The sequence below is a fragment of the Antechinus flavipes genome, chromosome 3 (assembly GCF_016432865.1).
Source record: "Antechinus flavipes isolate AdamAnt ecotype Samford, QLD, Australia chromosome 3, AdamAnt_v2, whole genome shotgun sequence".
NCBI classification, from domain to species: Eukaryota; Metazoa; Chordata; class Mammalia; order Dasyuromorphia; family Dasyuridae; genus Antechinus; species Antechinus flavipes.
Window position 1 is genome coordinate 521,252,915 of NC_067400.1, and position 24,629 is coordinate 521,277,543.

At 32.7% G+C, this 24,629-nt stretch overlaps 1 protein-coding gene across 7 annotated transcripts in view; it reads left to right on the forward strand.

The window, feature by feature from the left end:
- RAB6A (RAB6A, member RAS oncogene family) overlaps positions 1–24,629 on the forward strand; it is a 114,022-nt gene that overhangs the window by 36,542 nt on the left and 52,851 nt on the right. The window contains exon 1 of one of the 7 annotated variants that reach the window (XM_051987145.1): positions 22,809–22,889. The exons of the other annotated variants lie outside the window; for them this stretch is intronic. The gene's annotated coding sequence lies outside the window, so the exon portion shown is untranslated. Of the gene's footprint in view, positions 1–22,808; positions 22,890–24,629 lie in introns of those variants that run through there. 7 annotated transcript variants of the gene reach the window in all.

Below are 24,629 nucleotides of genomic sequence, written 5' to 3' on the forward strand. Positions count from 1 at the left end.
AAAAAAAAAAAAAAAGAGAGAGAGAGAGATTATTCCTTCACTGTAACCCTATTGTAGCTGCTTTTTGTAAAGGGATTGGACCTAAGAGTTGATTGATAAGGAAAATGGTCATCAGATTGGAAAAGTTTAAAAAAGTTTTTAAATGCAAAATAAGTGATATAGTGGTAAGAATATAATTGTTCTTAATCATCAATGCCAAACTTTAGAAATTATAGAAATGCCACCAGATGTATTGAATCTTTCATTTATGAATTTGCTAGGATATTTTATAGTAACATTATTTTGATTTAATTGATTTTTCCTTTTTTGCTTTGGAATTGCATCACCTATATAAAAAACAGCACTAGGTTTGGTAATGAAGAAAAGTGTTGTGTGTAGCAGCTGAGATTTTCTGTAGTAGTCCCAAGGTATTTTTCTAGCTGTTTTTGTTATGAAATTAGAGTGCTGAACATTACTAGTATTGTTACTTAACTGCATATAATTGTATTTACATTTACATTGCATATTAATCTTGTTTTTAATTGCTTGCTTTTATTAATGCAAAAAGAAACAAATTTTAAAGATTATGTCCAGGGTCTGAATCAGTGCTAAAGAGCGACCTGGCTTGCATATGAACCTAATTATAATTATATATATAATATACATATTTTTATTTAATTTTCATTATATATTTAACATATAAATACAAACATAAGATTATAAATTATGTATTTATAAAATATAAATATAAAATTATATATATTTAATATATAATTATATATAATAAAATAATATTGAATTATATATTTATATTATATATTTGAATAGGATATATTATACACAGTTCACTTTTCATATGATCATTATGGCATTCCATTTAATACAACATACATCAAATTTCTATTCTGTTCTTTGGCATGCTATAAGAATACAGGGTTTTTATAATCTTATGTCTAGAGTTAAAAGGAACCTCATTTTACAGTTGAGGAAATTGAGCCCAAGCTTATCTTGGGATTTTCTCCCCATATATTAGTTGCATTTTTGGAGAAATTCACTGTCTCAAGACTGAATATTCATTTCATTTATGAATAGTTATAATTGTAGTTTTTAGTCATGCATTCTGGAATATGCCTCCTTGTGTTTTCTGGTTTCTACTCATTGCTTCTAGTCCTCCCCCTCCTCTCCCTCTTCTTTTTAGCCAAGTAGATCAAACCTAATATTTCTGCCAGATAGTCCAATTACTACATTCATCTTCTGCTTTGAATTCTGTCCAAAAGAGATCTTTGCATCATAGATTTAAAGATGAATGGGACCTGCGAGGTTACTGAGTCCGATCCTATCTTTCTAGATAATAGAAACTGAAGCACGGAGAAGTTAAATGATTCACTTAGGGTCATATAATTAATAAGTGCCTGAGATGGTGGGATTTGAACTCAAGTATTTCTTATTTCAAGTCCTTTACTCCTTCCACTATACCACTGCCTTTCCTGCTTTATTTATCTGTTAACCCTCTTACCTAAACCCACAATTGTCATTTGCTTGTATCTTGTTTAATTGCATGGATTAAATGGGATCAGGTTATGATGATCAGAACCACTGATGCTGTTGCTGTTAGTAGTATCAATTATATTAAATAACATTGTAAGGTTTGCAAAATGCTTTTCTTGTTACCTCTTTCAGTTCTCACAACAGACCAATAAGATTGCTGCTCTCATTTTCATTTTACCTGTGAGGAAAGTCAGACTGAGAGAAGTTAAATGATTTGCTAAGCATCACAGTTGTTTTCCTTTGAATATTCCTTTCAGCTTATCACCTACTCTTGAAAACAATATGTTTTCTCTCTACAATAACTATTACAAAATAGAGTTCTTAGAATTGTTTCATAGATAATGTTGATCAAGAAGTGTTTTATAACTTAAATTTTGTTTATTTTGAGATTATCTTTTTGCTTATTACTTTTCAAACTTTCCTCTTATTTTTCTTTAATTTTCCTTGCAGTCAAAAGAACTTCCTGGCAAAAACTTTAGCTCCTATGTATTTTAATCAGAATAATCTATACATTACATATTTTTACTGAATTCTTAAATTTCTTGAGACCTGGGATTGTTCTCTGGAAGCTGCCCCATTGATCTACTCCTCTACTGAGCCAGGACTGAAGCTCTTAGTTGCTCATTTGCTTTCCCAGTGTCTGTCTGAGCTGGGCTGAACTCCCTTTTCACCCCAGTGAAACTGAACTTTCTTGAAGTTTTTTCAGGTATCTTGAACTGGAGAGTGGTTTCATTCCACCATACTCTGTTCAGAGGCTTAGTTTCATGTGGTTTTCAATGGAAACTGGGAGAGCTTGAGCTGTACTCTGCCATCTTGGTTTTCACCTCTTTCACCTAGTCCCTTCCCTCCCCCCCCCAAAAAAAAAAAAAAAATCTAAGTAAATACATGAATGGATGAATGAATCTGGGAGGGGAAGATCCCTCAGGGTTCTGGCCAAAGCTGAAATGACAGCTATTTATATTCAAAATGAGTTTATCAGGATCCAATCAATGATCAAAAGAAGAAAAATCTAGCCAATAAACCCAAGGTATCTTAGGAAGGTTCAGAGGTACAAAAGAGAAAAAAATGCTTTTAATAGTATCTATAGGTAATGGAATGATAACTTTATATGGAGAAACAACCACCTCTGTGAATAAAGCATACTTGGAATTGATCAGTTGGAAAACTTCCTTCTTCCATTCCTCTATTCCTCTCCATCTCTCCCTTTGTCCACATGAGGTATCATATTCTTACTTTACAGAAGCTTCCCTGTATATTGTATATTGGGCTGCCAAAATGATTTTCCTTAAGTTCAGCTATGATTATGCCATCTCTCTCCTCTCCCATCCTACTTAATTAATTCCAATGGTTCTCTTATCTCTGAGGATCAGATGTAAAAATCTGTTTAGCATTCAAAATCTCTCACCTCTTCTCTTCTCCTATCATTCTTTTTACACTTTCTTCCACAAACTCATTAGATCCTGAGACACTGGTCTTTTCCTCTTTTTTTCCTGCTTTGTTTTCTCTTTGCAGAAGAAAACTCTACTTCTCTTTTTTACTGTCTGGCTTTGTTTCCTTCAGGTATCAGCTAAAATTCCATCTTTTCCAGGAAGTCTTTCTTGACCTCCCTTTAATGCTAGTATTTTCCCTATAAGATTACCTCCTATTTATTCTGTATATATCCTATTTGTATATAGTTGTTTTTATTTTGTCTCCTCTATTAGACTGTGAGCTCCTAGGGGCAAGGACTGTTTTACCCTCACCCCACCCCACCCTTTAAAAAAAAAAAAAATATCCCCAGTATTTAGGATTAAGAGTTCCTGACATAGTACTTAATAAATTCCTATTTGCTTATTTGCTTATTGTGTCTAACCAGCTAGAGAGAGCCATGTTTTTATATCTCTAACGTCTTGCCTTTTTCCTTGATGCTACACTGTTTTGAACCTTGGACCCTCAGAGATCATGCTCTGGGAGATTTTACTCCTCCATCTTACTCTGTACTGATTGGTTCATATATTCTACTATCCCATCATTTATTATTGTCATGCCATACCCCTTTCCTCCCCTCTTCCTGAACTACAATCAAATCAGTGTTGCCATCACTATGGGGAGAGCAGGTGAATCATTTATCTCTACTTAATTATCCCCTTAACTTTTCTTTCCAGAATACTTCTCTTGATAAAGTCATCTTCCCTGACTTCACTTCTTAATGTGTAAGACTTTCTGGAGCTGGATTTCACTCACTTTTGTATTTATGTTCCTTGCTCTTATAGTACTTGGCATCAGTGCTTTTTGACTGATTTATTACTCTATCTTTATTAATTTACAGTTTGTTTTAGCTAATTATTTAGCTGATTGATTTTTTAAAAGCTCTAAGTTCCTACCGTTTTTCAAGATTCTATCTCTCTTGTGAAGCTTTACTTGATTTATCCCACTTATTAAATGTACTCTTCCTTTGTGAATTACTTTTAAAATATCTCATCTTTTCACTATTGTGTTCCTTATTCTCCCTGGGTTCTCCTCTCACCTTCCCAACCCCAACTTATCCAGGATAGAGACTGTTGTTGTTTTTATCTCTAGTTCCTAGTACAGTACTATTGAATAACTTCAAATATATACATACATACACACCCATATTGCATATGTATGTATATGTGTAAATATATGAATGGGTGCATACATATGGTATTTAATAAATTTTTAGTGTTGAAGTGGGAAGGTACAATCTAGTCTTTGGTTAAACTGTAGGAAACATTAAGATGGTTTTGGTGATAAATGTGAAATTCTTTTCTTTTCTAATTATGAGTTTAATTTGATCATCATTTAAAAAGAAGAAAATTCCATTTATAACCCTTCAAAACACCCAAAGAAATTATGTAAAGAAAAATTTTATTCTTTTCCTTTCCAGGAAGTCCATTTTCTTATTTTTAAGGAGAACATGTTTCCTCTGCCTTCTTTTTAATGGATGAACTGTTAATTTCCCAGAAGAATTGGTTTATTTCTTTCTATATCATATTCTACAATCTTTATGTTTTCTTTCATATAACAGCCTTTCAGTGTCAGAATTCTTTTTGCTTATATAGAGAGATAGAAATGTCTTTCCTTCAGTTTTAAAGACTTAGGATTTTAGCAAATGGATTGTTTTAAATCTGTTTACATTAAAAAACAAAATAGAACCTAACTATAAAATGTCGCCCTGGTTGCTTCTTTACTCTTGATTTGGGGGAAATTTAAACAATTTTTTTTAACACTACTCAGTCATCTTGTTAAAAAGTCATCCATTGTTGTCATTTGGATATTTTTCTTTTTTTTTTTTTTGCTGAGGCAATTGGGTTTAAGTTACTTGCCAGGGTCACACAGCTAGTAAAGAGGGGACCCCGAAACATGAAAACTCCTTGAAGGAGAAAATCTTCAACTCTGCCTCAGTGAGGGACCCCACCTGAGGGAAACAAGATAAACAGCTTCATTCTGTTTTCTAGGTGGGGTTGATAGTCCTGAGCTAAAAGAATTCCAACCTTATTCAATTAAAGAAACTCTTTCAATTCTACTCAAATTCCAGCTCAAGCTGAAACCCAGTTTGTAGATAAAGCCAACTTAGAACTCCACCCACCTCCCCCTTCAGCTTGTAGCCAAAGCGCCTATTATAAAAGAGCCAATCTAAAACCCTCTCTTTGCAGAAGTTCTAGTCATGCCATGCTATACCAAGGAAACTTCTGCCTGCTGGAATGATATTCTCTTCCAGTGTTATCTTCGCTTTATCCTCACCTATTTCCCTAATGAAATCTTAAGCCTTTCTGTCAGGATTTCTAACCTTACTTCCGAAGCCCTATAATAAACTTCTTTTGTCAATCTAGGTTTTTGGGTTTGTAAATTCCTTTACAGAGAATCTCTGCACCCCCAGAAGGGGGTTCCCAAAACTCCCTACTCTTGTGCCGAATCCCAAGGGGGTTCAGGTGAGCCAAACCTCTCCATTTGGTTCCCTGGACCCCAAACTTGCCACTAGACCTTATCATTTAACTCTTCCACCACCAGAAACCCTAATCATTTTGGTTCCCTAAATCTAGACCTTATCATTTGGTTCCCTACTAAAGGGAACCCCAAAACCTAAACATCATATTTTTGGTTCCCATGCCAGGAGCTTCCAAAACTAGACTTAACCTCATCACTAGGAAGTGTTAAGTATCTGAGATCAGATTTGAACTCGGGTCCTCCTGACTTCAGGGCTGGGGCTCTATCCACTGCATCACCTAGCTGCCCCTAGATATTTCTTAAAATAGTGATTCTTCATATTGCCAACATTACATTGATAAATCAGCACTTTAAAAACTAACACTTAGAAGCAGCAAAGACCTTAATATTTAAGAATCAAAAGCTTGAAGAAGATGAACAATTTGGAGAAAATGGATCAATATTACAAATCTAGATATCGCCCCAAAAGAACAAAAACAGAACTAAAAAGATATTCAAGAGAAAAAAGAAAATTTTCCCAAGGACTACATATGTATAAGTAAACATGTGATTTTTAAAAATAGCTAAAATAGTAAAAAAACTTTTTCACTAAGCTTTGCAGTCAGCTTTTTTTTTTTTTTTGTTTAAATACCCGTCTTAACTCCATAATCTTCCAGTTATAAAAAAGCTAATTCCCATTCATGTGGCAATTATTTCCTTCTAATCATTGCCTTGTAGTCATTTGGCAAGTCACTTAATCCCCAATTGCCTCAGCAAATAAATAAACACCCTAGTTAAATACAATCACATGTGTTAAAAGACTTGGCAATGCATGTATTTAATGAATTGGTAAGGGACCTTTTCTTCTTTTTCATTATTTTCTTTCCTTTACCTTCTTACCCCCTTGCAAACATCCTTATTACTATTAAAGGCACCACCATCCTAGTCATACCCAATCTCAACCTCCTCATCTGTTCACTCTGCTATACTGCCCATAACTAATCTATGGTCAAGGCCTATTCATCTCACATTGATAACATGCTCCTTATCTTTCCTCTATCATTGTCTAATGCAGACGGTTGTTACCTTGCTTCTGTAATGTCACAGTAGCCTGCTGATTGGTTTAGCTGCCTCCAGTTTATTTCCAGGCCATTTTCCACTCAGTTTGTCAGTGATCTTTCTAAAACTTAGTTCTCATTTCATTCTTCTTTGCTACTTAGTAGATTTAATGGTTCCCTGTCACTTCTAGAATGAAATATGAATTCCTCTGTTTGACATTCACAACCTTCCTTAACTTAACCCTTTCCTACCTCTCAAGCTTTTTATACCTTATACCCTACCTCATACTCTGCAATCCAGATCCAATTCTGACTTTGGCTCTTCCTCTCCCCCCTTCTCCCTCCCCAATATCTGAAATGTTCTTTATTCTCTCCTCTGCCTCTTGTTTTAGTAAAGTGCCAATTAAAAATTCCATTCTCTTATAGAAAGACCTTTTTGATTTTCATTTATCTTATACATAGCTCATATGTATATAGTTATTGGTACAACCTTAAAAAAGTTCAAGAGATATCATTTTTGGTAATCAGTTTAATAATAATGGCAACTTTTTTTAAAGAGCTTCCCCCCCCCCATATACATGCAAAGATAGTTTTCAACATTCACCTTTGCAAAACCTTGTGTTCCAATTTTTTCTCCCTCTTTCTCCCCCTCTCAAAACAGCAAGCAGTCCCATATAGGTAAACATGTGCAATTCTTCTAAAAGATGCTTTCATATCTAAATATATTTCCACATTCATTGTTCTGTATAAGAAAAAAATCACATCAAAAGGTGAGTGAAAAAATAAACACGAGAAAGAAAAACAAGCAAAAACCAACAAAATGAAAATACTGTGCTTTGATTCATATTCAGTCTCTTTATCAGATGGCAATTCCAATAGATTTGTGATGGAAAGAGTCTTGAATCACCTTAACTGTTGAAAGGAGCCAAGTTTATCACAGTTGATCATCACATAATTTTATTACTGTATACAATGTTCTCTTGGTTTTGCTCACTTCACTCATCTTCACTTCATGTAAATCTTTCCAGGCTTTTCTGAAGTTAACCTGCTCATCATTCCTTATAGAGTGATAATATTCCATTATATTCATATACCATAACTTATTCACCCATTCCTCAACTGATGGGCAGCCATTCAATTGGAGAATGGCTGGATAAATTATGGTATATGAATGTTATGGAATATTATTATTCTGTAAGAAACGACCAGCAAGATGATTTCAGAGAGCCCTGGAAAGACTTTCCATGGACTGATGCTAAGTGAAATGAGCAGAACCAAGAGATCATTATACACGGCAACAACAAGATAATGTGATGATCCATTCTGATGGATGTGGCTCTCTTCAACAATGAGATGATTCAAACCAGTTCCAATTGTTCAGTGATGAAGAGAGCCATCTATACCCAGAGAGAGGACCGTGGGAACTGAGTGTAGTTCACAACATAACATTTTCACTTTTTTTGTTGTTGTTTGCTTGCATTTTGTATTGCTTCTCTCTCTTTTTTATTGGTTTGATTTGATTTTTTTGTGTGTGTGTGTAGTAAGACAATTGTATAAATATGTATGCATATATTGGATTTAACAATTCTACCATGTTTAACATATATTGGACTATTTTCCATCTAGAGGAGGGCATGGGTGGAAGGGGGAGAAATTAGAACACAATGTTTTGCAAGGACTAATGTTGAAGAATTGTCCATGCATATGTTTTGAAAAAAAAAAGAAGTTATGCACAGTTTGATAGCCCTTTGGGCATAGTTCCAAATTGTTCCACAGAATAGTTGGATCAATTCACAACTCCATTAACAATGCATTAGTATTTCAGTTTTCCCCACATTCTCTCCAATATTTATCATTATCTTGTCATCTTAGCCAATCTAAGAGGTGTGAAATGCTACCTCAGAGTCATCTTAATATTCATTTCTTTAGTCAATAGTGAGTTAGAACATTTTTTCATATGATTGGAAATGACTTTAATTTTATCATCTGAAAAATTGTTTATATCCTTTGACCATTTATCAGTTGGGCAATACCTTGTATTTTTATATATGTAACTCAGTTCTCTATTTTTAGAAATGAGGCATTTATCAGAAATACCAGATGTAAAAAATTTCCCCTAGCTTTCATGTTGCCTTCTAATTTTGGTTGCATTGATTTTGTTTATACAAAACTTTTTTTTTAAATTATAACTTTTTATTTACAAGATATGCTGGTAATAAATTGCTACAATTTCTTTGCTATTGTTTTTAAGTTTTTGCATCTATATTCATTAGGGAAATTGGTCTATGATTTTCTTTCTCTGTTTTGGCCCTTTCTGGTTTAGGCACCAGCAACATATCTGTGTCATAAAAGGAATTTGATAGGACTTTTTTTTTTCGCCTATTTTTTTCTTTCCAAATTCTTTATATAATATTGGAATTGATTGTTCTTTAAATGTTTGATAAAATTTACTTGTATATCCATCTGGCCATGGAAATTTTTTTTCTTAAGGAGTTCGTTAATGGCTTGTTCAGTTGCTTTTTAAAATTTGGGATTGTTTAAATAATTTATCTTCTCATCTGTTAATTTAGATAATCTATATTTTTGTGAATATAAATCCATTTCACTTAGGTTATCAGATTTATTATTATATAGTTGGGCAAAATAGTTTCATTTTCAGTACTGGTAATTTGGTTTTCTTTTTTCCTCTTTCTAATAAAATTAACCTAAGGTTTATCTATTTTGTAGATTTTTTTCCATAAAAGCAGCTTTTAGTTTTGTTTGTCTTTTCCACTTCTATTTTCCTTTTTATACTATCACATTAAAGTCAATTTATAAATAAACCCTTTAAGTAAACCCTGTCTGATTGCCCTTAGAAAGATACAATTCTCAAGAGTTACATGGTTCTTTTTTCCATATATGGTTATGTAAACATTTTAACCTTTAAAAACAATTCTTTTTCTTTCCTGTTTACCCTTTTATGCTTTTTTTGAGTCTTATATTTGAAGATCAGATTTTCTGTTCAGTTTGGGTCTTTTCATCAGAATTAATCGAAAATCCCTTATTTTATTAAATGTACATCTTTTCCCCTGAAAAATAATGTTTAATTTTGCTGGGTAGTTGATTCTTGGGGGTAGTCCAAGTTCTTTTGCCTTTCAGAATATCATTTTCCAGATTCTGTGTTCCTTTAATGTGGAAGCTGCTAGGTCTTGGGTAATCCTGATTGTGGCTTTTCCATATTTGAAATGTTTCTTTCTGACTGCTTACAGTATTTTCTCCTTGATCTGATAATTCTAGAATGTAGACATAATATTCCAGTAAAAATATTGTTTTCATTTGGGGATCTCTTTCAGGAAGTGGTTGGTGAATTTTTTGAATGATTATCTTGCCCTCTAATTCTAGGACATCAGGGGCTATTTATCTAGGTTTTCTTCTTTCTCTTCTTCTCTCCCTCTCTCCTTGCCCAGCTAGGAAATGTTAAGTGTCTGAGATGAGATTTGAACTCAGGTCCTCTTGATTTCAGGGCTGGTGCTCTACCCACTGCATCATCTAACTGCCCCTTGTGAATTATTTTCTTAGCTTTTTTATCTCCTTCACTTGGCCAATTGTACTTTTAAAGGAGTTGTTTTCTTCAGTGGATTTTTTTTTTTTCCATTTTGCCAATTTATTTTTTAAGGAGTTGTCTTCAATTGATTTTGGTGATTCCTTTTCCAAAGTATTAACTTTTCTCCTCAAGCTTTCACAACTCTCCTCTTTTCCCCATTTTTCTTTTATTTCTTTTAAGATTCTTTTTGAATTCTTCCAAGGAAGCCTTTTGGGGAGTCCAATTAACATTCCCCTTTGAGACTTCATCTGCAGGCATTTTGCTTTTGTTGTAATGAGTTTGTGTTCTGCTCTTCCCTATCTCCATAATAGTTCTCTATGGTCAGAACTCTTCTTGCTTTTTTGCTTATTTTTAAAGGTTGTCTGTTCCTAGGCTACAGGGGAGATTGTCCCAAGTTTCATCTGTAGGGCACCATGGGTTTCTTACTACTGCAGTGGTGCAGTGGTGGGACTTCAAATTTCTCCATTCCTCTGAGTGGCCTGGCCACGTTCCACCTGTTAGGGACTTAAAATTTGCCTTTTGTGGTTATGTTGGTAGATAGTTTGCTAATCTGACCTTCTGAACCAGGATAAAGTAACCACACTGCTCTACTTTGGCTAAGATTCTCCCGCATGATTTGCTATGCCAGGCACTGGACTTTGTCCCACTTACAAGTGTTCTTCCTCCCCTGTTGCAACAGACCTTTCCTGAAATCCTTCCAAGATATCTCAAGCTTGAAAATTGTTACACTCTGAATGTTTGTGGGTTCTGTCACTCCTAAACCTGTTCTGAACTTTGATTATGTCATTTTCTTCTGTATCCTATCTCTTCCCCTTTCCTCCATTTTTGGGCAATCTACTCAAAGAATTTATCCCCACCAAACCTGAGTAGAGTATAATGGCTTCCCTACATAGGTGGGACCTGAACAAGATTGTTAAGAAAGCTAATTCGTTTTTATCGGATTCATTCATTTCGTCTGGAGAGTGAACTTTAGAAATGAGGATATTAGAAAAAAGGGAAATCTCTAGATTTCTCCAAATCATTAGTTATTAATAATTTCTCTCAAGGGCGCAGGGATGTTTATCTTTCTTTGTGTCCCCAGAGCTTAGCACAGTGCTAGACACAGAGGAAACACTTAATGTTTTTTTGACTTACTGACTTCTGTTAATAAAACGTTGGATTTACATGGGATTTATTTTTTGAAAAAAACCAAAACCAAAACCTGATGTTTTACTGCTTATTTTCTCAGTCTCATATGATCAGAGATGGATAATACAGGCAAAATCCCATTACTAAAGAGAATTTAGAAGTAATGCCTCTTTCTCATATACGGTTATATAAATAGTATAAAACTATGCTTTTTTATAGGGAATTCATGAGAAAAAATAATGCTCAGCAACAAATAATATTTCTGTTTCCTAACCTTGTGCCAATTAAATATAAATATTTAATAGTATATGTTGTATTTATTCAATGTGAGAAATTCTAGAAAAAAATTATTTGTCATATTTTCTAGTTGTGTTGCTTACAGTAGATCTTTAATATAGTAGATATTACTGAATATTGAGAAAATGAGCAATGTAGTCACAGGTTCATTTTTGATTCTTAAGGATTAGAGGCATGTCTGTAGCTAAACTTTGGCTTTTCCTTCTCATTTGCCAGGGCATAGAATGTTTCAATTATGTAGATTTATGATTTGGAATACATTCAGTCTCACTTGCTTGCCAAATGAATGTTAATGCTCACTGGAAAACTGAATAGGAATCAGACAGAGATGATTGTCATGGTTGGTCTATACAGAAATGCAGAAAGGATAAAAATGGGATTTCGCGGATGGTCTGATTTCGAGAATTCTCTGACAAATGTTTGGTATAGGGTAGAGTTTAAATTTTATTTCTAGAGGTATTAAGAATACTGTGAATATCAATTGAATTTTTCTAGAAATTATTTTCAGATTTAAGCATTTAAGAGATTTTAATTAATAACTCTAGTACCTTTGTAGGCATTAAATTTTAATTTATTGTACCAAATGTTAAATGCCTAATGCATAGAAAACATTCTACACCCTGGAGATAGGAAGATGGGAAGAAAAATAACCCTGCCTTCAAGGACTTTATTATTCTACTTAAGGCAGAAATTCTTAACCTGGGGAATTTAAGTTCATAATTTTTTTTTTTTTTGGCCAAGTATTCACATATATTTATTCCCTTCACAATCTAATATATTTTAGTTTGTGTAAATACAGGGTCCAGGTTAAAAAAGAAGGTTAAGAATCCTGTATTAGGGAAATAAAATATTTTTTAAAAGATAATTTGAATGTGGAAAGGGCAATGGTAACTAGGAAACTAGGGAAGAATTCTTTGAAGTGGGCCTTGAAAGAAGGTAGATGTTTTAAGAGGTAGAAATGAGGAGTGAGTATAGGCAAGGTACAAACATCAGAAATGGAAAGCAGAGTTTAAGGAACATCCGTTAGTCTAGTTATTTCTCCTCCTTTTGGCCAGCCGGAATAATTTATCTGCAGAACTTTTAATTTTAATGTTACTCTTGTTTTCCCTCCCTCCCGCCTTCCCTCCTTCTCTTCCTTCTTTCCTTCCTTTCCTTCCTTCCCCTTCCTCCCCCTCCCCCCTCCGTGTGTGTGTGTGTGTGTGTGTGTGTGTGTGTGTGTGTGAGAGATTTTCTTTCTTTTTCTTTTCTTCTTAACAATAAGAAACCATACATTTATGTTGAAATTTTTGGGATATAAAACAGCATTTTTACATACAGGTTGATGTTTATAAACATTTCCACAGCATAATTTTTTACTCTTTTCCTTAACAAAGGATATTTCCATTTGGCAAATAAAAAATTAAACCATGATTCATTATAAGCAAATGAAAACTGGCACCAATATTTTCCTTGGTGCCTTCTCCTTGAGTATAGGCACTTTATGATCTTTGACAATGAAGTTTTATCAGAAAGAAATAGTTTAACTTTTTTTCTTTTAAATGTTTTTATTTTTACCCAGTAAAACAATGTTTTTTACTTTTGTTTTTAAAAAAACTTTGAGTTCCAAATTCTTTCCTTTCCTTCCCACCTCTACTCTCCCATTAAGAAGACACATGTTGAAGTCATGAAAAACATTTTAATAAGACATGTTGTAAAAGAAAACAGATCTCCTTAAAAAAAAAAAAAAAAAAAAAAACAACCCAGTAACAATAAAGTTAAAAAAAAAAAAAAAAAGCATGCTTCAGTCTGTATTCAGACATCATCAATTCTTTCTCTGTTATGGTTTAGCATTTTTCATTATAAGTCCTTCAGAGTAGTCATTGTTTTTCTGAGAATAGCAGAGTTATCATAGTTGATCATGCCACAACATTGTTATTACTTTGTACACATTACATTACATTTTGCTTGAGTTCATGGAGAATTTTTCAGGTTATTTCGTTTTTGTTTTTGAGAGCATCCTCTCATCATTTCCCATGGAACAATAATATTCCATCATGATCACATACCACAATTTATTCAGCCATTCCTCAATTTCTAATTTTTTGCCCTGAGAGCTGCTATATTTTCGTAATAGGTCCTTTTCCATTGTAAAAAAATCTAATCAAAGGAATTGTATAATTTTATAGCCCATTGGGCATAGTTCATATCTTTTGATCATTTATCAATTGGGGAAATGGCCTTTTTTTTTTTTTTTTTTTTTTTTTTTTAAATAAATTTGATGTAGTTCCCTATACATTTCAGAGACAGTTGCTTCAAAATTATTTTCCCTATAACTATTGGTAGCTATTTCCTTCCTGAAACAGGTTAACATTAATTAATCTGATGTTAGAAGTGGTCTTATTTATGGGATAAAGCTAGTTATTGAATTGTAATTTCAGAATATGGAAAACATTGGTACTTAAGTGTACACTTAAGCACTGATAATGTATATGCTGATAGGAGAGAAAATCTACAATTGTAAAGGGACATGAAACATTCATTCTTACATCATCACTCCCAGTGTGGGGAGGAAGAACTTAATATTACTTTACAAAGTGCTGCTCTGTGAAAGCACTGATCCTCAGAGTCTGGAAAAAGAAGGCAAGGGAGGAAGGTCTTATGGTAGAATTAGAGTAATTCTGCTGACCAGAAACTATCTAATTTGATTAAAGGGGCCACCCCTAATCTCACTTTAAGGTGACCAGAGGGCTTCCCAACCACAATAACCTTTAGAAGTCTTACTTAGAGAAGTAAAAAACAGGAGGAAAGTAAAAGCGGAACGCTTAACTTAACCTATTTGTAAAAAGACATGATCTTTTTGCAACTTCAGACTATCAAATCCAATTAATAGATTAAAAAAAAACCACAGCTTCCCTATAAGTCATACGTCATAAAAAAAGAATAATAAAAGAGTTGGGAGGGAAATGCAGCTTAGCAAAATTAACCAGCATATCAAATGATTTTGATATGTATTCAGTATTACACATCTATAATTCCTCGCCTCTGAGAAGGAAAGGTGTATTTTCTTACTTCTTTTCTATGAAAATTTTATTGATTTATTTGTTGCGTTTTGCACAATGTCTCCCTCTCAACCCCTCATTATATAAGACCAACATTTTACACACACACACACACACACACACACACATACAAACCCCCTCTCCCCCCATTTTTGTCAAATCATTCAATGCATAGCTGTATATATCATTTTTTTCTCTGGAAGTAAATGGCTTCTTCCTTCATAGGACATGGCTTCAGTCCTTTGTAGTTTATTTAGATATTTCTGTTAATTAGAATAACTTAGTAATTCATAGTTACTTTTTGAACAATATTGCTGTTGCTATATACAATATTCATTGTTCTGCTTGTTTTACTTTGTTATTTCTTGCACATCATTATGTTTTTCTAAAATCAACTTGCTTGTTATTTCTTTCAGTATAATAGTATTCCAACAATCATACACTACAATTTGTTTAGCCATTCCCCAAATGTGTTGGATATCCCCTCATTTACCACCATAAAGAAGTGTTATAAATATTTTTTTAAGAACATAATAGCTTCTTTTCCTTTCTCCTGATCATCGTGGGAAACAGACTGATTAATGGTATTGCTAAGTCAAAAATAACAAATGTTTGGAAGGGTTGTGGAAAAATTGGAACACTAAGACACTTCTGATGGAACTGTGAACTAATCCAGCTATTCTGTAGAATAATCTTGAATTATGCCCCAAGATTTATGAAACCACATATACCATTTTCTTAGGAAACTCATTTATGGATTATTCAGTTTCTTGTTCTAAAACAGATTTTAAAAAATATTCTACATTCTCTTCTATTAATCTAGGCTGTTTAAATTTTTGCAAGTAATGTTTAATTTCACTTAAGTTGTTAAATTTATTGACATGTAATTTGGAAAAATCTTTGCCAGGAGTTAAATAATATTGCTTTAATTTTATTTTCTTTAATGATATATTCACCCCTTCCCTTTTTGATTCTAGTGATGTAGTTTTCTTCTCTTAAAATCATTTTTAAAATTATTTTATTATTTTTCCCTCCATAAAACCAGCTTCAAGTTTTATTAATGTATTGGCTTTCTTAATTCACTTTTATAAATCTGACCTTTAATTTTTAGGATTTCCAATTGGGGATTTTAAATGTTTTCCTAATTTTTAAAATTGTATACCCAGTTCATATAATCTTATTATAATGGTAATTATAAATAAATTTATATTTATAATTAAAATATAAAAGATATTTTATATATATATAAATATATATATATATATATTTAGGTCTGATTACTGGTTTTGCAACATTCTATAAGTTTTGGTATGTTGTTTCACTATTACTATTCTCTTTAATGAAATTACTTATTGAATCTATTCTTTAAGATTAAATTATATAGTCTCTGATTTTTTTATGGACCTTTATTAAATGTAATTTTTAGTGCATTATGATCTCAAATTGATGCTGATGTATTTATTTTCTGCATATAAAGTTTATTTATTTATTTTTTGTGAAGGTGCCATGTACCACTGAGAGAAAGCTATGTTTCTTTCTGTTTCCATTCAGTTTTCTCCAGATGTTTATCATGTTTAGATTACTAAGTTTCTGTTTATCTTCTTTTTTTTTTTTTTAATAACTTTTTATTGATAAAACCCATGCTAGGGTAATTTTTTACAGCATTATCCCTTGCATTCACTTCTATTCCGATTTTTCCCCTCATTCCCTCCACCCCCTCCCCCAGATGGCAAGCAGTCCTTTACATGTTGAATAGGTTATAGTATATCCTAGATACAATATATGTGTGCAGCTGTTCATCTTCTTGACTTCTTATTTATTTTCTGATTAGATTTATATAGACCTGAGAGAATTCTTAAGATTTTCAAAGTTGTCTTGCGTTATAACAATAATGATGTTATTGTAAAAATTGTTTTAGTTCTGTTTGTACAAAACTTCCCAAGTTTCCTTGAAACCATTCATTTTATAATTTCTTGTAACACAGTAATATTCTATTACATTTTTATACCATGACTTGTTTAGCCATCCTTCATGTTCCCTTAGTTGTTGGCCACTGCAAATAGAACTGTTTTCTAAGTAAAAAATATATCTTTATATAAATGGGACTTTTTTTCTTTCTTGATCTCTTTGAGGATAGACATAATACAGGTATTTTTGGGTAGAAAAATGCACAATTTAATAAATTTTTGTATATAGTTCCAAATTGTTTTTCTTTTTTTTTTTTTTAATATTTTATTTTATTTAATTTAATAATAATTTTATATTGACAGAATCCATGCCAGGGTAATTTTTTTACAACATTATCCCTTGCACTGATTTCTGTTCCGATTTTTCCCCTTCCTCTCTCCACCCCCTCCCCTAGATGGCAAGCAGTCCTATATATGTTAGATATGTTACAGTATATCCTAGATACAATATATGTTTGCAGAACTGAACAGTTCTCTTGTTGCACAGGGAGAATTGGATTCAGAAGGTAAAAATAACCCGGGAAGAAAAACAAAAATGCAGATAGTTCACATTTGTTTCCCAGTGTTCTTTCTTTGGGTGTAGCTGCTTCTGTCCATCATTTATCCTGAAACTGAGTCAGGTCTCTTTGTCAAAGAAATCCACTTCCATCAGAATACATCCTCATACAATATCGTTGTCGAAGTGTATAATGATCTCCTGGTTCTGCTCATTTCACTTAGCATCAGTTCATGCAAGTCTCTCCAAGCCTCTCTGTATTCATCCTGCTGGTCATTTCTTACAGAACAATAATATTCCATAACATTCATATACCACAATTTACCCAGCCATTCTCCAGTTGATGGGCATCCATTCATTTTCCAGTTTCTAGCCACTACAAACAGGGCTGCTACAAACATTTTGGCATATACAGGTCCCTTTCCCTTCTTTAGTATTTCTTTGGGATATAAGCCCAATAGAAACACTGCTGGATCAAAGGGTATGCACAATTTGATAACTTTTTGGGCATAATTCCAGATTGCTCTCCAGAATGGTTGGATTCGTTCACAACTCCACCAACAATGCATTAGTGTCCCAGTTTTCCCGCATCCCCTCCAACATTCATCATTATTTTTTCCTGTCATCTTAGCCAGTCTGACAGGTGTGTAGTGGTATCTCAGAGTTGTCTTAATTTGCATTTCTCTGATCAATAATGATTTGGAACACTCTTTCATATGAGTAGTAATAGTTTCAATTTCATCCTCTGAAAATTGTCTGTTCATATCCTTTGACCATTTATCAATTGGAGAATGGCTTGATTTCTTATAAATTTGAGTCAGTTCTCTATATATTTTAGAAATGAGGCCTTTATCAGAACCTTTAACTGTGAAAATGTTTTCCCAGTTTGTTGCTTCCCTTCTAATCTTGTTTGCATTAGTTTTGTTTGTACAAAGGCTTTTTAATTTGATGTAATCAAAATTTTCTATTTTGTGATCAGTAATGGTCTCTGGTTCATCTTTGGTCACAAATTTCTTTCTCCTCCACAAGTCTGAGAGATAAACTATCCTATGTTCCTCTAATTTATAATCTCATTCCTTATGCCTAGGTCATGGACCCATTTTGATCTTATCTTGGTATATGGTGTTAAGTGTGGGTCCATGCCTAGTTTCTGCCATACTAATTTCCAGTTATCCCAGCAGTTTTTATCAAATAATGAATTCTTATCCCAAAAGTTAGGATCTTTGGGTTTATCAAACACTAGATTGCTATAGTTGACTATTCTGTCTTGTGAACCTAACCTTTTCCACTGATCAACTAATCTATTTCTTAGCCAATACCAAATGGTTTTGATGACTGCTGCTTTATAATATAATTTTAGATCAGGTACAGCTAGGCCACCTTCATTTGATTTTTTTTTTTTCATTAATTCCCTTGAGATTCTCGACTTTTTATTGTTCCATATGAATTTTATTGTTATTTTTTCTAGATCATTAAAATATTTTCTTGGAAGTCTGATTGGTATAGCACTAAATAAATAGATTAGTTTAGGGAGTATTGTCATCTTTATTATATTCGCTCGGCCTATCCAAGAGCACTTAATATTTTTCCAATTATTTAAGTCTGACTTTATTTGTTGGAGACTTTTTTGTAATTTTGCTCATATAATTCCTGACTTTCCTTTGGTAGATAGATTCCCAAATATTTTATGCTATCAACAGTTATTCTGAATGGAATTTCTCTTGGTATCTCTTGTTGTTGGGTTTTGTTGGTGATCAAATTGTTTTTCAGAATGGCCAGATTCGTTAATAGCCTCACAAACAATTTATTAATAACCTGTTTTCCCATAGTCCCATCATCATTTGTCACTTTTTTTTTAAATTTTGCTTATCCGATGTTATGAAGTAGAAGCTCACAGTTGTTTTAATTGGTCTTTCCCTCAATATTAATTATTTAGAATAATTTTTCATATGGATGTTCTTCCTCTATAAAGTACTGGTTCACATCCTTCAATAGTTTATGAATTGGGAAATGACCCTTTCTCCCTCCCTTCCTTCCTTCCTCCCTCCCTTTCTCTCTCTTTCTCCTTCTCTTTCTCTCTCTCTCTCTCTCTCTCTCTCTCTCTCTCTCTCTCTCTCTCTCTCCTTCCTTCCCTCCTTCTCTTTTCCCTTCCTCCCTTTCTTTTCCTTCCCTTCCCTCCCTATTTAAATCAATTCTCTATGTATCTTAGAAATAAGATCTTTATTAAAGAAATTTGATCTGAAATTTTTTTTTTTCCTGATTTCTTATCTCCTAATTTTACCTGCATCGGTTTTGTTTATGTTAAACCTTTTTAGTTTTGTGTAATCAAAGCTGTCCATTTTATTTTCTGGGATCCATGTCTTCCCTAGCCAGAGACCTGCCAGATAATTTCTTACTTGGTTTATAATTTTTCTTTTTTTCACTCTTTCTGTCTAAGTCATGTACCCATTTAGATCTTATCTTGATAAATGGTATGAGATGGTGGTCTGAATCTAGTTTGTTCTGGATTGTTTTACAGAGTTTCTAGTAGTTTTTGTTGAATTTAATTTGTACTTTAGTAGCTGTTATTCTCCCCCCACCTTCTATTTTCTATTTCTTTACCTTCACAAAAGTAATGGCTATAAATTTGTACTTACTGGGGTCTTCCCCTCCTCCTTCCCTCTCCTCCTTTTAATCTCCTTGATGTACAAGCTTAATAGTTTGTATTTGGATCAAAGTTATATAAAGTTGAGTAACTTTTTGTACAAACTTCCTAATTGTTCTAGAATGGATGTATCAATTTTATCTCTTCATTTACAACTCTACCAATAGTACATTAGTGTGCTTGAATTTTTCTTTTCATAATTTCTTGAAATATGATATCTAGCTACTTTTCAAAGTTATGGCATCGAGATATCTTAACCTAACTCTACTTGATCTGTTTTCTGAATCATTCATTTCAGATATGAGATAACTTATGTTTTCTTCTGTTTTTTTTAGTCTCTTTATTTTTAATTCTTTTTATTTTATGGAATTATAACTTCAATTTGCTCATTTTTATTTCAGGGAGTCAGTTACTTGGCCTATTAATTTTTTATCTCTTATGCTAAGTTTTTGATTCTCTTTCCAAGTTTTTTTTTTTTTTTTCACACTTCTCATTTCTTTAGTAGTTCTTAACTCTCACTCTCATTTTAAATTTAAAAAAAAAAACTCGATTTCATTTCTTCTGGAAATTCTATTTTTGTTGTTGTTGAGATTTTGCTTGTAGATTATTTTGGAATTAATTCTCCTTTCCCGTATTTATATCTTGATCATCTCTGGTATCATGATGGTCTTGATATTTTTTGGTTAACTCATTCTTTCTATATTAGAACTTTGTTTTAAATTCGGCTTTCCCTGCTTCTTGTGAGACTGGGCTTGTGTGATTCTGGCCTTTCTTATCTGGCATCCTACCCCCTGTTATTTGAGTACTGCATTCTTTAAGGATCATCACGACATTCTGACTGAGAAGCTGTGGACTTTGAACACACCAGGCCTGTTCTTGACAACGTTGTCAGAAGAAAGGGTTCTAGACCCCTTTTTGTGCCCAGGCAAACCAAAAATAATATGTAAATATGGTACTTTTGTTATTTTTTAATTACAAATTCATGTAATATCCAAGGTTGCTCTTCTTTATTCTATTAATCATCTTTATGTTCTCCTGGGGCTGGGTTGACATACTAGTCTTGTATGTGTGTACTTGTTTCATCCTAGTTACAGCTAAACAGGGCTTCGCTGACAAAGTAGAACAAGTGATAAATTCAGAAGATACTGTGGGTTTAGATGCTAACTTTGATGCTTTTGAGTTGTACAGTTGTTTGCAAGTTTCTTTATCTCTGTATCCTGTTCTCTAAAATGTGCTCCATATTCAGATTTATTATGGGGAAGGGGGGAAAGGGAATGCTGAGTAATCCTTATAAGTATTACATTTGACTTACCATAAAGATTTGCTTTATAGTATAGTTGTGTTTTAAAGTATTATATAAGCTATATAATTTAAAAAACAAAATAGAATTTTAAAATTGCCAATATAGTGGTTTTGCCATAACAGAATTGTTTCAACATCCAACACCAAGACTGAATTATTAATGTTATTAGTTACTTTTAAACAAAAATTTCTTGAGGTTTTGTGTTGTTAATATTTTAAGACTACGCTTTTTATTTCATTGCTTATTCTGGCTCATGTAAAAGTGCTGACTTCACTTTTTAAAACCACTGTTAGAAGGAAGGATTGTAAGTCATAGGCTTAAAGATTTAACTGAAAAAAATGGTTTCCTGGATACATACTGAAACCTACTATGTGAATGGAATACCATTTTGTAAGTTAAACAGATCTTCAGAGTAATAAGTATGTCAGCCAAAAACGATGCATTATTAAAATAACTGGTTTTGATTAAATTGATTACCATATAGCTTATTTATCTGAATATTACAATGATTAGCTTTGTATGGAATGAAGAACTGGGTATACATTGCAATTAGAGCATGTTAATGCTTCTTGTTTATACTATGCAATTTTTAATATTTGACAGAAAGCAATGACCCATGATAAAGGGCAGTTGAAGATTATTTTATTGTTCAATTTTTGTACAGAATGATACAGTATAGAAAAATCGACACATGGCTTTTCTAATACTTAGAATTCATTTGGAAATATTTGTGTATATATATATATAATCAATGTTTTCACATATGTTATTCCTTGAACATGGGTCCTGCCATCAAACTTAAAATTTCAGCAATGTTATCCTGAGGATAGAGGAAGAAGAACAGAAACTTTAAACACTTGAGATAAGAAAACTGAATATAAAAAAATTAGCCAGGGCTCTTTAAATTAAACATTAGATTTTAACATTTGCCACTCACATTAGTTATTGTATGCATTTAATTTCCATCTGTTGGTATGTTGATTACTTCACTATCCAAATCTGTTTTATGAATGCTGTGTTGATAAATTAATGTAACAGTGATTTTTAACAATGGCAGCAGACATTTGTTTGAGCTTCTGTATTTCAAGAATACATTATCTCCTGGTTTTTCAGTTCATTGATACAAATACCAGCCTCTCTACCACTTAGTTTGATGGGCTTTAAAGAGTAGTTGTGACTAAAAAATTTGTCACTCTTCAGTCAACTTCATGATAGGTTTTTCCTAAATTAGCTTGAATGGTTCTTTGGTAACAGACATACATCTGTTACCAGACCTTTATGATAGACCTCTACATAGTGTGCTTTCTATTTCTAGTGCAGTGGGCATCAGAGTACACTGGAGTGAAAGAATTATTTACATATAAAACTTTTTTTTGAAGCCTAATGGCAATGTATTAGCAAATTTATTTTTTTTCCTTGGTTTCTCAATTTTGAAAGTTAATTGTTTTTTGTATTCCTGGATAGTGTAGAAAAGGACTTTAAAGATCTAGTATAATAAACTCATTTATAGATGGGAAAGTTGAGACTTTGAGAGATGAAGTAATTTGCCCTAGAGTTCACATAGTTGTAAAAGCATGGAATTGGAAGGAACATCAAGAGTTAATCTATGTAGCATACTTAGACAAATAGCTAGCTAATTTCTGCATGAACACATTTTTACTAACAGGAAGTTCATTCATTGCCAATTTAAAGTTATTCTATTTTTGAACAACCCTGTTTATTAGGAAGTTTTCCCATGTGTTAAACTGACATTTATTTCACTGTAAATTCTACCCATTTATTCTAGTTTCCAAGCATTATCTCTTTCTCTTTTTTTTTTTTTCACAGCAAACCTGGAAGTAGGTGCTGTTATTGTCCCCATTTTACAAATGAGGAAACTGAGACAGACAGGTTAAGTGTCTTGTCCAGAGTCTCACAACTAGTAAGTATCTGAGGCTGGATTTAATTATAGGTTTTTCTGACTTTAGGTCCAGCATTTCATCCAGTACATTGCTTTGTCACTGACTAAATAACAAGAATGATGATCAGGAAAGAAACCTACCTTATAGGCCCTTTAATTGAATTATCTTGGCTATAGTTGAATTCCATTTATAATATCCTATAAAAATAGTTTTCTAGGATTGATTTACTTAGACTTCTCCAGAGAGAGGATATCTACCAGAGCAGTTTATTCAGCTCAGCTATTAAAGTATTCACAAAAACAATTTTGGGTTTTATAAATGTTTACAACTGTATTTTAAATCCACAAATCTTGTGTTTCATTATGCAGAAATCAATGTTTTCATGTATTAAGTTCCCTGACCAAGTGACTAAGGGCCTAAACCACAGCTGGCTCTCATATATTCTTTTAAGTCTTATTATTTTCCTGGAATAAACTTATCAGTTTCATAGGAACACAGATTTAGAATTAGAAGGAACCTTTTTTACAACAAGGAAACCTGAGGCTCACAAAGAAAGGTTCTTACCCAAAGTCACTTAAGTACTTGAAAGAGCTAAGATTCAGATCCAGGCTTTTCCTCTCCACATTGTTAGAATTTTTTACTATGCCATTGATATTTATATAGCATAATTTGGAGAATCTTCACGTCACTGGTTATTTTTCTCCATATGTTGTCCAGCTTAGTATTATTGTCTTTCCTAAAATGTTATAATTGAATGCAGTGTTCCAAGTACCTACCAGGCAGAATGTGATCTTTTTTCTGGTACTTTGCACTCAAGCCTTTTTTAATGGAGCTAAATGGAACTATATATATATTTTTTGCTGTTGTTTTTTATATTGTAGTTTGAGTTTTTAACTTCAAATAGAGCAACATGGCAAAGTGGTTAGAGAACCCTCAACTGGAACCAGAAAAAGTTGTATTAGCTCAGGCAAGATCCTTGTTGTATTAGAAATTCTTAAAACTACAAATTTCAGAAGTGATGATGAGCTCATCATTCAACCAAAACTGCTTTCCAAAATTACCAATAATCTCTTAGTTGCTGAATCTAATAATCTTTTCTAAATCTTCAATTTATTTGATTTCTCTGTTTTAAATGAGCCTATAAAAATAGGTTTATTATCTAAGAATTTATAAAAGACTATTGAAATACAGAATTTTACATGTTCAATTATTTGCTTCCTGTTTTAGTTTTTGAATCTTGCAAGCTTGAGATAAGAAAAGTAAAGTAAATTAAAGTAAATCAAGTTACCATGATTGGTAAGATGCTCTGCCCTTTTGCACAAGTTATGAATTTGTCCTCACTTTTGGGATAGAAATCACCATTTATTTATTTTATTGAATTTTGGAGGCAAGTTAAGGTTTTGTGCATAGATGTGTTATTTATAATTCAATAATATTGACAAATCATCTACAGTGTTCATATTTATGATTTATAAAATGATAATAAGATTATTGTTATAGATAAGCTTGTTTTTTGGTCTTAAGGCATGATATTTATTTAAATAATATACTTACCTTTCTTTTTCAACTACTAATCATGATAGATATTTTGTCTTTATCCTAGCTATAGTAGAAAACTGTTTCACACAAATAAGATAACTTCGAAAAGTAGCAATTGCTTTGTTAAACTTTTAACAAGAACATAAAAAGGTTTCAGTTGCAACTCTCACTCCTTTCCCTGTCCTGCCCTGCCCTTTCCCCTTTTTCCTCCTTTTCCCTTT